This window comes from Lissotriton vulgaris, chromosome 2_1 (assembly GCF_964263255.1).
Source record: "Lissotriton vulgaris chromosome 2_1, aLisVul1.2, whole genome shotgun sequence".
Classification (NCBI taxonomy): domain Eukaryota; kingdom Metazoa; phylum Chordata; class Amphibia; order Caudata; family Salamandridae; genus Lissotriton; species Lissotriton vulgaris.
This window is the reverse complement of record NC_141687.1, coordinates 1210565495-1210577897: the sequence shown is the minus strand read 5'-3', so window position 1 is coordinate 1210577897 and position 12403 is coordinate 1210565495. Positions and strand designations below refer to the sequence as shown.

General features: G+C 43.5%; 1 protein-coding gene across 3 annotated transcripts in view; it reads right to left on the bottom strand.

The window, feature by feature from the left end:
• The window catches only part of LOC147732397 (neurotrimin-like), a 1175542-nt gene that overhangs the window by 369602 nt on the left and 793537 nt on the right, over positions 1–12403 (bottom strand). The window lies entirely within an intron of this gene.

Genomic DNA, 12403 nt, shown 5'->3' with positions numbered 1-12403 from the left:
AGGGAAAATAATGTGGGAGCTAGAACGCAGCCTTGACAGACACCACGCTCAATCGGTATGTTCTGAGTTAGCTCCCCATTGGGGCCCCATCTCACTTTGGCAAAATTCCCAGCATGCAACTCGATTATTTATTTATTTATTTATTATTTTATTTTATAGAATTTGTAAGGCGCGCAGCTACCCACAAAGGGTTTCCCGGCGCCAGACCCGCAAGACACACAATACCACTGGGGAGAGAACAGACAAAGCAATTATTTATTAAACAGCCAAGTTTTTATGCTCTTTCTAAAATTCACATAGCTTTCCTCCTTGCGTATGTGGATAGGCAGTGAGTTCCACAGCATTGGCCCCAGGTAGGAGAAAGATCTCCCGCCTATTCTGGCTCGTTTAAACCTAGGTACCACAAAGTTCGCCGCTGTGCCTGAGCGCAGACTGCGATTTGGGAGGTAGGGTTTAGCAAGGGCCTGTAGATATTTGGGGGCAGTGCCAGCTTTGATTTTAAATAGGTAGCTCAGGGCTTTGAAACGAATACGGTTTTCAAACTTAAGCCAATGCAGATCCCTGAGATGTTTGGTGATCCTAGCAGATCTAGGGATTTTGCAGAGCAGTCTAGCCGCAGCGTTCTGCACTAGTTGCAGACGCTTTATCACTGCCTTATTTGAGCCCAGGTATAAGATGTTACCGTAATCAAGCCGAGATGTCACTAAGGCGTTGACCACGGTCTTCTGGGTGGTAGGTGGCAACATCCAGATGATTTTGCGTAACCATTTGAGAATGGTAAAGCATATACCTGCCACTTTGTTAGCTTGCTGGGACATGGATAAACTGTCATCAATGATGACCCCAAGGTTTCTAACCTGAGAGGCTGGAGGTGGAAGTTTACCTAATGATGGTGGCCAATGGGAAACATTCCAGAGATCTTTACTATTCCCTAACAGGAGAACCTCTATTTTATCTCCGTTTAGTTTGAGTTGGTTGTCTGACATCCAACAAAAAATTTCTTGGAGGCCTACTTTTAATGCAGATGGGGTAGACACGTCAGATTTGGAAAGTGAGAATAGGACTTGTGAGTCATCTGCATAGGTCATTAAACTTAGCCCAAAATTTTCTGCAAGATTGGCCAGTGGTCGTAGGTACAAATTAAAAAACAGAGGGCTCAAAATTGATCCCTGTGGCACACCGTGAGGAGAGTGGAATACCTCAGAGCATGCCTCCGAAGAGGAGATCTGGAAAGTGCGGAGGGATAAGTAGGATCTAATCCATTCCAGAGCTTTGCCTTCGACACCATTCTCCCCCAGCCTGTCTAGCCGTATGGAGTGAGAAATGGTGTCGAAAGCCGCACTGAGATCTAACAAGACCAGTGCTACTGTTTGGCCGTCATCCATAAGCTCCCTGATCTTTTCTGTGACCCCGAGCAAGGCCGTCTCAGTAGAAAAACCACTCCTAAACCCAGATTGGGACGAATGCAGGAGATTATTGTTTTCTACATAGGTTGAGAGTGCCTTATGGATATGCCTCTCTAGGATTTTGGAAAAGGCAGGTAGTAGTGAGATTGGGCGATAATTAGCCAATATCATAGGGTCTGCGCCTGGTTTTTTAAGTAGGGGGCTGACCATAGCATGTTTCCATAGAGCAGGAACTATGGCTTGCTCTATGGAGGCATTCAGTATTTCTGCTATGGGAGTTAAAGCAGCATCCTCTAGTTTGCTTATGATACTGACAGGAATAGGGTCCCGTGGGGAACCCGATTTGATCGATTTTAGTAGTTCCTTCAGTATGTCTAATTTAATGGGAGGCCAGGCTTCAAGATGACAGTTTCCTCTAGGGACTATGGAGGTGTTCCCTTGCTTGTCTGTTGTCATGTTGGCATTTTTAATATTAGAGACGATGTTCTCAATCTTATTAGTGAAGAAAGAGGCCAAGTCCTGGCATTGCTGGGTATTAAGAGGGGTAGGTTCTGCTCTAGCGTTCTCCCCAGCTAACTCTTTTACCGTGTTAAAGAGAGTCTGGGATTTGTTTACGGCCATGTTAATAGTGTTGGTGACATAGCATGCTTTGGCTTTCATGCATGCTGAGTGGTAACAGTTTCTGGCCTTTCGGTAAACTTCTTTTTGGTATAGGTCGTAGTTTTTTCGCCACTGCCTCTCTAGGTTCTTACAGGTAGATTTTTCTTTCTTCAAAGCTTCTGTGAACCAGGGAGCGGGAGGGCGATGGACTTTCCCTTTGCAACGGGCTAGGGGCAGGCAAGTGTCAACGGCGCCGGTTAGCCACTTTTGTGTTGACTCTGCAATGCTGTCCATATCTCCATCCAGATATGGATGATCTTCCTTCAAAGCATTGTTCAGATCCTCCAGGTTTAGGAATTTCCAGTTTCTTCTAAAAGAAGCAACAAGCAGTTGGGCAACCCTGCCTTGTGTAAGGACCTCCAAAGGAGATCTCGTGGCACTAGATCGAACGCCGCTCTAAGATCTACAAAAGCTACATATAGATTACCTTTTTTGATGTGAACGTATTTCCAGTAAAGACAGCAGAACCTAAAGACTTGATTGATTGTGCTAACTTTTCTCCTAAACCCGGCTTGAAACTTCGTGAGGACTTTGTTCTCTTCTTGCCACTCATTTATGCGGGATAAGATAAGAAAAAGGATTGAAACTACTTCGTCCTCAAGAGGAACCCCTGCCAAAGAAGAACAGCTGAAGAGACCGAAGACAAGGCCTGCCCTTGCAGTTTGCTGATTTGACTAAGGAGAGGACAAAGGACTTTGTTGTATGCTGTGTCCCCCTGCTTGAAAGGACTTTGCTGTGTGCTGTGTCCTGAAGTAACTAGTCTCCAAGAGCCCGTAACCGTGTGCCCCGGAGCAGTCTTGCACTCTGTTTAGATCAACAGCGTGACCAGAAGTGCTGTGATCGTTATCGCCATCGGCCCGGACCGTCGTCCCAAGGGGGAGCCGTGAGAAATCACCACCGCCGGCCCGAGCCTGCCTTTGTCAAGGAGAGGCCTGTGAACCTTCCCCATTGTGGGTCTGAGGTCCTTTGCCCAAGATCAACGGAGTCGTGCCGGGAGCTGATCAGCTGTGAGGCCGTTCCCTGGAAGCCCGACTCTCACTGCGAGGAGCATCCACCGCCAACCCGAAGCCACACAGTGTGATGCTCATGCTGCGAAGAGAGGAGAGAGAGAGTGCACCCCCCAGGTAAAGCTCATCAAATTGTGTGTGTCGCCCACTGGGGCGGAGTGTGCGCTACGAGAGACCGCTCTCGGCCTTTCCCATCTTTGCAGCGCGAGCCTCAGCTCAAGTCAGTATCGCGGCCCATACTCGCCGAGGAGTGGCAGTACCAGGGTCAGATTGTGGAGCTGCACTTTGTTTCCTTCATAACAGTACTGGGGGCATATTTTGGCAGTCGCTGATCGCGAGCCAGGCAAGAGTGGCATAGAGACCTTCACTAGCACCGCGATCAGTTTCAAACTGCCTTTACGATCTGCATTAGTACGTGCACTACGAACTGCATTATTACTTGCTTTTACGATCCGCATTAGTACGTGCATTACGGGCTGCCTAATTACTTGCTTTTATGATCCGCATTAGTACTGGCATTACGAACTGCATTATTACTTGCTTTTACGATCCGCATTAGTACTTCCAGTAAGGACTGTCTTATTTCAACATTACGAGCTGCATAGCATTGCATTAGGACTGCAAGAACCTATAAGTGATTGTTGGCCTAATACCCGGCCTTGTGAATTATTACGAATACGTTGGATATTTTTATCGTTTGGTCCCATCGTATTTCTTCTTGATAAAGATACCACTATTTTCCTAAATCAGTGTGGTGTCCATTTGTGGTGTTGTCACTGTGTTACTGGGAGTGTGGTTGCAAATACTGTACAAATTGCCTAGGAGATAAGCCTGGCTGCTCGTGCCAAGCTACCGAAGGGTGAGCAGGGGTTATCTAAGAGTGTGTCCCTCCTTTCCCTGACTACAAGCAAGGGTCACTATTTGGACTAAGGCACCTACCTCAGCCCTGTAGAGACCCCCAGTTCTAACAATGACAAAGCAGGACACTTGGGATAAAGGAGCCATTGCTGTACACATCTAAAACCCTTGCTCGCCAATTCTAATGGTACAACATCAAACAGTAAGCATTGGAAAAGTCAAACGGCTGCCACTGGTTGCCAGCCTTTTGGATTTAATAATGCTTGTTTTGTTCAGTCATGGTTTTTGTAAAACTTTAGTGTTGGGGGAGTCACTAGGCCCTTGTCATTCTAAAAAAAAAGAACAGTGGCTAAAAGCAAAAATACATTTCAGTTCTAAAAAGCATGCCTCGTCACAGAAGTCCATGGTAGTCCTTGCAAAAGGGCTGAATAGCATCACTCATAGTGAAGTTAGCCAGTGGTTAAAGTGGACCGACACACTGTCCCATGCTGTTTGTTTTGGAGGACTGAAGACAAATATGTATGACACAACCACTGACCAATGGATGAAAAGCACTGACTGAAAACCCGAATAAGTAACTGTGGTAAGCATATCATTTTATGAAAATCCAAAGATCTTCATCGATAGACAGAGAAAAACAAGAATACACTTAAAATAAAATTTAAAACTGAATCCTTTTTGAGAGACAGGTACAACGTTTTCTGTTACTTTGACATAATTTGCATTGTACTTATTACATGAATTTTACTACAAAGGCCTGGTTCAGGTCAAACATTTCATATGGGAGGCAGGGTCATTAAGAAAATATATTGCAAGAAACATTTTCCCCTGCCAACTAACTTCCTTAAGGGTATTTTAAGTACATTTTGAATTTAAACTAGCTCTCAAGAATAATATTCACTCAAGATATCCCAAAGTGAGCGGGAATGTCTTAAGCCAGATGAAAATGGTGGCCTAGGCTTGGAGCTCCACCGCGAGGTAAAGGATGAATGGCAGTTCTACATCACCGATTCTCTGAAATGGACCATTTTTCACCACCCTGCAACCTACTTCCAGTACAGTATAGCCTTGAGCCCAGATTTATTGTGCACTCTTTACGCAGTGCTGCCGCTATAGTCCAGCTGTGGCGATGCCAAGATGGCATCATGAATCATAACCTGGCACTCGCTGCAAGCCCACTGTAAATTAAGCAATCCTCCTAAAAGGATTGTGACCGGATGGGTTTTGTTTCTTACCCCTCTCCTGACTCTGCCAATATCACTGCGACAAGTGAGTGAGTGAGTGTACACTACCTTTGCTCTCCTGTCCATCTGGCTGCAACAATCTTCAGGAACCCAGCTTACATCAACAATCCTCACAGTCCCAAAATGCCTGCAAGCGACCTCTCACCAAAGCAATTTGTGACACTCTCCAAGATAATCACCAGCTAGCGACCATGTCTGCAGATCCTTCTTCTGCTCCTGGTTAGAGTTCTTCTTTGACCACTGTTAAAGAGATATAGATGGGGCGATACGGACCAGTAATTCAACTAAATGTGGTTTTGCTGTGGTGAAAAACACATCATAGAAATCTCAGCCTATGGACATCCCAGACACAAAATTACTTAGTAGAAAACTCCCTATCCTATTTAATTAGCAAATACCCTGCACCTAAAGATAGGTATACTGAACGCATTGCCTTGCAGTACAGCTCAAGTCTCATCTAAGTTAACTTCCCGAATATTCACAGGGGTCATACATCAACTGGAATGTCCTATTGATACAAGAGATGATCTTTGGCCTCTTATGGTGGCTGGCACATTGTCTACTCACCCTCTTACTGTTTTCTTAATGTTAACTACTCCTTCTCAATTTGTACTATGACTCGCCATCGAAGGACTCTAAAGAGGGCAAACAAACAAAAGGCATGAAAGACCACCAAGTGGGCCAAGGAAGAAGGAAACAGGACCTACCTCTTCCAAACTCTCCAGTAAAGGGAAAATCTGCCAATCCCTTGGATATCATTCTTCATCGCTTAAACTCTCTTCATGATCTAACACAATGCAAAACAATGAGCAAGGAAGTCTGACAACTGAGGTATATGGCTTGAGAAAGGATGTCAAATCTCTAGCCAACAGACTTGCTGAGCCAGAAACGTGGACCCACAGAACAGAAGATGCCCAGACAACCCAGATCAAAGAATCTTACATAATGGCTAAGAAACTAGCCTAAAAAGAGATGGAGGTCATGGATCTAGAAGACAGGAACAGAAGAGGTAATTTGTGAATATTTGGCCTTCCAGAGAACTACCAAAAATAGGCAGAATCCTGTGTCATCATCCTGGAGTCATCAATACTGAAATCTCTAGGTTTAACCATAGCAAAGGACTTTGAAATCAAAAAAGCCCATAGGATCCCTACCAGGCGATCCTTGACCCAACAAACTCTGAAGGTGTGATCTTTTGACCGCTCTTATATCAGCACACAGGTCTAATCTTAGACCAAATGAGGAAGCAGAAATCCTTGATATGCACAAATAAATGTGATTTCCCAAGACTATAAGAGACTAACGGTGATTCAGAGGAAAGGTTTTCTAAGTTTGAGATCAGGTCTCAGATCCCTCAATATTCCTTTATTATTCATGGGCCCGGCAAGATCGCTAAGGGGAAAGGGTAGGAATGTGCTGTATGCCATAGATCGGCCACATTCCTACCTTTAAACTGTATACAGGGAAGCTCAGCAAGATGCTCTGCCTTACACCCAATCCACATAAATATGCCATTTGGCTTCTAGCACCTGCATTCTTGCTCTCCTCTGTCTCGCTACAACTGGGATTTGCAATATGTATGTGTCTCCCTATAAGTGTTTATTCATTGCTTAACTTACGTAAGGCACACACGTTCACTCTTCCCAGTTCACAGTGGAATCGCTCGACTTTTAATATTTCTTAGGCACCTTCAAGCGGCCAAGCACAGAATGGCTATGCATTTTCCTTCCTTCCATGTTTTTATCTCTACTTGCATGGCCTCCTTCAGACCTTGTCATTAAGGCTAATGTGTAATTGTACTCTTTTTATGAGGTGCACCCAAAGCTTGAAACATGAAACAGACTAATCCGTATTGTATTCTTATGTTTGTACCTGAACCGGTGCTCTCTTTTCCTTCTCCTAATTGTACCTCCGTTATTAAAGGCAATTGCACACAGGCATGCTTATTCTAAATGTCCTAAAGATGATCCATTTATTGTATATATGGATTGAAATGCCGTCAACACCAAATACACCTTATACAGTGCTCTAAATTGTCATTTAATGTGTAAAGGTGTTCTCTTGCAATATGTGTTTTACATTGAAAGTTGTGTAATTAACAAACCTACAGCTTTGCCTGAGCCTTTTGTGTTCTTCATTGTTTGTCCCTTTTGGTTTAGTTGGATGGAGGCGTGTGTCCCACTTACAAATTGTTTTGTCTGTATTGTTCCTATTTGAATTTAAAATATTAAATATCTGAACTCTGTCTGGCTGGACAAGTTATACAAATATAGTACTGACTGCCACTTACACAATACAAGCAGCAGTGAATTAAATTTCTGCTCACATCCTCGCAGTTCATTAACAAGAATAGATTACATACTCACTAGTGGTAACCTTGTTCCATTATCATCTCACTCTACAATTAAACCAATTGCCATCTCTAACCATGCTTGCATTTCTCTCAATATCAAGTTGGGAAAACATTCCCCAAAAATAATATATATAGAATGAACGAGAGTGTCCTTGATGACCTGGTTGAAAAGGACTATATATATAAATATGGCTCTGCCTATCTTCTTTAAAGATAAAGTTACCTATAACCTTTTCTCAGAAATGATATTGGTAGTGATGAAGTTCACTGTTAGGTGATAATTATGTCTATCATGGCTGTGAAGAATATAGATCGAAACAATAGACTTGAGAATCTGGAGTCGCTTATAAGGCAGCTTGAATTAAAAAGATTCAACTCCCTTGTCCAGAATAACATCCTCGAAATAAAACTGCTGAAATATGAATCCAATAAAATACTTGGTGAATGGGGACATGTATGATCAAATAAACTTTGAGCCATGAATCTGTTGGCATGTTATGAAGCTGGGAAACATCTTGCCCTACATCTAAAACATGGGGTCACAAGTTCTTCTTTACCAGCAATCAAGATAAAAAGGCTCCAGCTTGTAAAAGTCTGATGCTATTTGGATTAATTTCATGTAGAATTGTATATCCCTACAAGGAATAGGAATGAGTATCTGTTCAAATCAAAACCTGATAATCTAAATCTCCTTGACCTGATAACTTCACGAACAAAGCTCACAATAAAGAAATTGAAGAGAAGGAAATCTTAAATGCTATCAAATCCCTTAAATGTAGTATAATCCTAAACCCAGATGTATTCCCGCAACCTTCTACAAAACCTATCAAGATGCACTACTGCCCCAAGCCAAAACATTATTCACACACTTTGAGGCAGCTGTGCGGACTGTTGGCAGTGCATCCACCGCATACTGCTTGAACACAAAAATTACAAAGCAATTTTGTTATTAAACACCGATTATGAAATACTTGTCAAACTACTAGTGCTTCAATTACTGAAATCAAACCCCTCTCTTATACACCCTACTCAAACGAGTTTTGTAAAGGGAAGACTACGAACAGACAATATACGATTATTCACTCACATCACTGTGAGGGCAAAATCAGTTAGCTCCCTGAGCCTGATCCACCTGGATGCTAAGAAGCTCTTTAATAAGGTCTCTTGGATGTTTCTCGAAACTCTTCTAGATACATTAAACCTAGGTCATCGCTTAACAGGCATAGCATGTCCCTCAAGCGTAAGCCCACAGCTCTTATCAAAATAGAAGGTCAAATATTACAGTCATTCTTGCTTTACCACAAAATCAGACAGTGATGTACTTGTACCTTATCCCCATTTTTATTTCTCCTGTCTATATATCCACTGCTTCACACTTTATGTACCAACTCCATCATTAGAGGAATTTACTTTACCTGGATGGATCTAGTCAATCCACTAAATCACATCAATTTACTCATGCAAAGATTTAATAAAGTTCCTTACTATTATCATATCTGAAAAGATACTGCGATTGCTCTAAATTCACTTAATAAATGTTCTAAAAATAATTTGGGAAAATCAGAGATGACATCTATCTGGTTTAATCAGCGTATCAAAATTGACTCTAAGCCTGACATCTGGAAATGCTGGGCAAATTCTGGGATCCGACTAATTAAAGACCTAGGTCCCTAGAAATTACCTTTCTCCTTGGTCGTGATCACTGATAAATTTACGATACAAGCTTGGGAGTTTTATTTCTTCACAAAAATCAAAGAAGCCATTAGGAAGCGTGTATGAAATGTTTTTACTCTATCTCAAACAAAGAGCATATATGCTCTAAAATGTATATATCCCCAGGTGTAGCTGCCTTTGTGGTAGATAAAGCGGGGGCTGAGGGGCCTACTCACAGTGCGCTGGTGGTAGCTATGCTACCCTCATTAGGAGAGTCTGGTGCCAGAAGCAGAGGAGGCCCCTCTGACGAACCAATGGCTTTGTTGATGCAGAGCTGATGGGGCCGAGTCCCTGCTGCTTTGTCAGGTGAGAAACGGTGCAGGGCCGGATTCAAGAGCCTCGCTTCAGACATGCAATGCTAGGGCTCGGGGAAGCACCTCTATGTAAGGTCACCCTTCAGAACCAAGGCGGGTTGGGTTGTTATGGAATTACTGGGGCAAGATAGCAGCTCTCCCAATCACTGCACTGCTCCTCATGATCGCTGCATCTGGGCAGTGTGCAGCAGCCGGTGTCAGCAGTATTGGTTCCTGGGGGTTTGTGAGGGTGTCACTGCTCCCCACAAATATGACATGTTATTTTGCATGTCATTACTTCGCATGCCATTACTACATGGTTATTACTTAGCAATAACCATTACTGCTCAAGGTTTTACTTTGCATACCATTACTTTGAAAGTGTTAATGTATGCTAAGTAAAAACTTGCCTAGTAATAAAAATAGTGTGCGGAATAACATGTCATAGAAAATACACTACCCTACACATCTAAAACACTACACTACCCTACCCTACACTACTGAAACACTACTACACTACCCTAAACCCTAAATCACTACCCCCTACACTAACATACACATTCCCCTACTCCGCTCCCTACACTCATTCACTACCCATCACAACCCCCCCGACACTACACTAAACACTAAAACAGTAAACTACACTACACTAACACTACAACACTACCCTAAAACCACTACAACACTACCCCCAGCACCACCCTGCCCCTAGCCCCAGTCCTGTCCCTAACCCCAAACACTACCCTGCACAAACCCCGACACTACCCTACACTATACAAACCCAACAACACTACCCTAAACCCTAAAACCCTACACTAACCCCACAACACTACCCTAAACCCTACAACCCTACACTACACTAACCCCACAACACTACCCTAAACCCTAAAACCCTACACTGTACTAACCCCACAACACTACCCTAAACCCTAAAACCCAACACTACACTAACCCCACAACACTACCCTAAACCCTAAAACACTACTAGCAGGGTGTGGTTGGTCGTCACCTAGCTTCCTCACAATAATATCATTCTTTATGTATGTGTATTTCTGTATATCAGATTGTGAACACGTCAATACAAAATATATTGAACTAAAAAAAAGACATCCCAAAGTGCAATCTAGGTGATTAACGTTAATGTTACATAATTTTACAAAATGTTTCCTTAATTGCCGGAAAACATATACAGTTTTGCACTTCGTTAATATGAGAACTGACAAAAAGCAACAAATATAAGTCTAAGCACCACTGAAATGGGGGATTAGGTCTTGTAGTGATTAATGCAATTGGATATACGGCCATGGCGTCTTCAAACATTTTGGAATATGAGGCTTGGCATTCTTATCCTGGTTCAAAGTGCTGTTACTTGAACTATCTAGGACTATTATGGAAAACATATTCAATAAATAGAAAATCCTTGTCCTCTCCTTTCTCAGGGGCCAGATCACTAGTATTTTGTGTGATTGCATGTGGGTGCAGAACAGTTCTGTGTGCTTGATTTTACCAAATCCAGCTGTTTACAGCATCTGTGCTACCTCAATAACAGAGTGAGATATAGATAAAATGAGTTTTACTCTGCCCTGCTCAAAGAACACTGAAAAACACAAGAGGAATCCACCGATTGTGAGCTATGCTGTCTGGAGCTCAGGTCCTATCTTGTGCAGGGCTGGACTGGTGATACCGGGCACTAGGCCCTCACCCAGGAAGGTTGTAAGGGTGGGGGCGGGTTTTGTCACAAGGGGCTGGCTTTGTTGCTTGACGGGAGATGTGTTAGCCAACCTGGCCCCAGTAACAAAGTCAGAAGGCCACTGTAACAGTTTGCACCAAGTCCATGCTGCTAGCCTATCCTTCTCTCTCTCCTGGCCTGCGACAGCAAACTATCGCAGCGCACGCACGCTTCACATGTGCTGAAGCCTCTGTTGCATTTTTTTTTTAATATTCACACCAGCCCTCCTCACACATGGCCATCATTCAATCTAGTAGTGCGAAAGTGCTATTAATTTGACAGCCCTGTTGGTGTTGGTTTGCCATGCCCCTGTGCTGCCTGCCCTCGCTGTCGTCTCCTTAAATCCCCTCCCTCCATCCTCCCCTCTTGTGGCATCTTGTAGGCGCTGTGGCCCACGCTCCTAGTGCTGCTCGAATATTGCTGGTCCATAAGCAGTGAGCAAGCAATATTACTGCCTCCTACAACAACTGTTGAGTAAACCAGTCCTATCGCTTTTGAAGGCTGGAGCCGGGAAGACTGCCACATTGCCAGGGGACCAGGATGGGTCAGGGCAAAGCATCAGGCAAGCAGTAATATTCAAATGACCTGGGCCTGTCCTTGTGGACATCAAAGGGCCTGGAGGCCGGCCGTGTGTAATAACAAGGGATCCCCTGCACTGGGCAGAGACCAGTCCAGCTCCGGTAATCTTCCTGTAACACAGGTGTGAAAAGGGCATAGTGGACTGCCTCTAAGGACATGGTGTCAGCCAGGAGAGTCTGTCTGCCCACTGTGCTTTCAAAATTAGTACAATTAAATATGGGATGAAAAAGGTGTTGTAAAATGCACAGTTTTAGCCTTTCTCAAAAAAAGATTCTTGGAGGGATATTCCTCAAAAGCCCCCCTAGTAGTTCTCAGGCTCGCTCACTCTCTGTGCTCTCTACGCACCATACGGGGGCTGGTCTGACTTATACTTTGTGTGCTCTGATTCAGTACCACCACTCAAATTACTTTCATATTTCACCATACTAATTCAGCACTAATCATTTATGGGTTTCCGGAGTAGAGTGCTTCAACACCCCATCAGGGATAGCAAGTGCTATATAAATACAAACCTTTTTATTAACCCTTCTATCCTTCTCCTATCCTTCCGAATCCAAATAA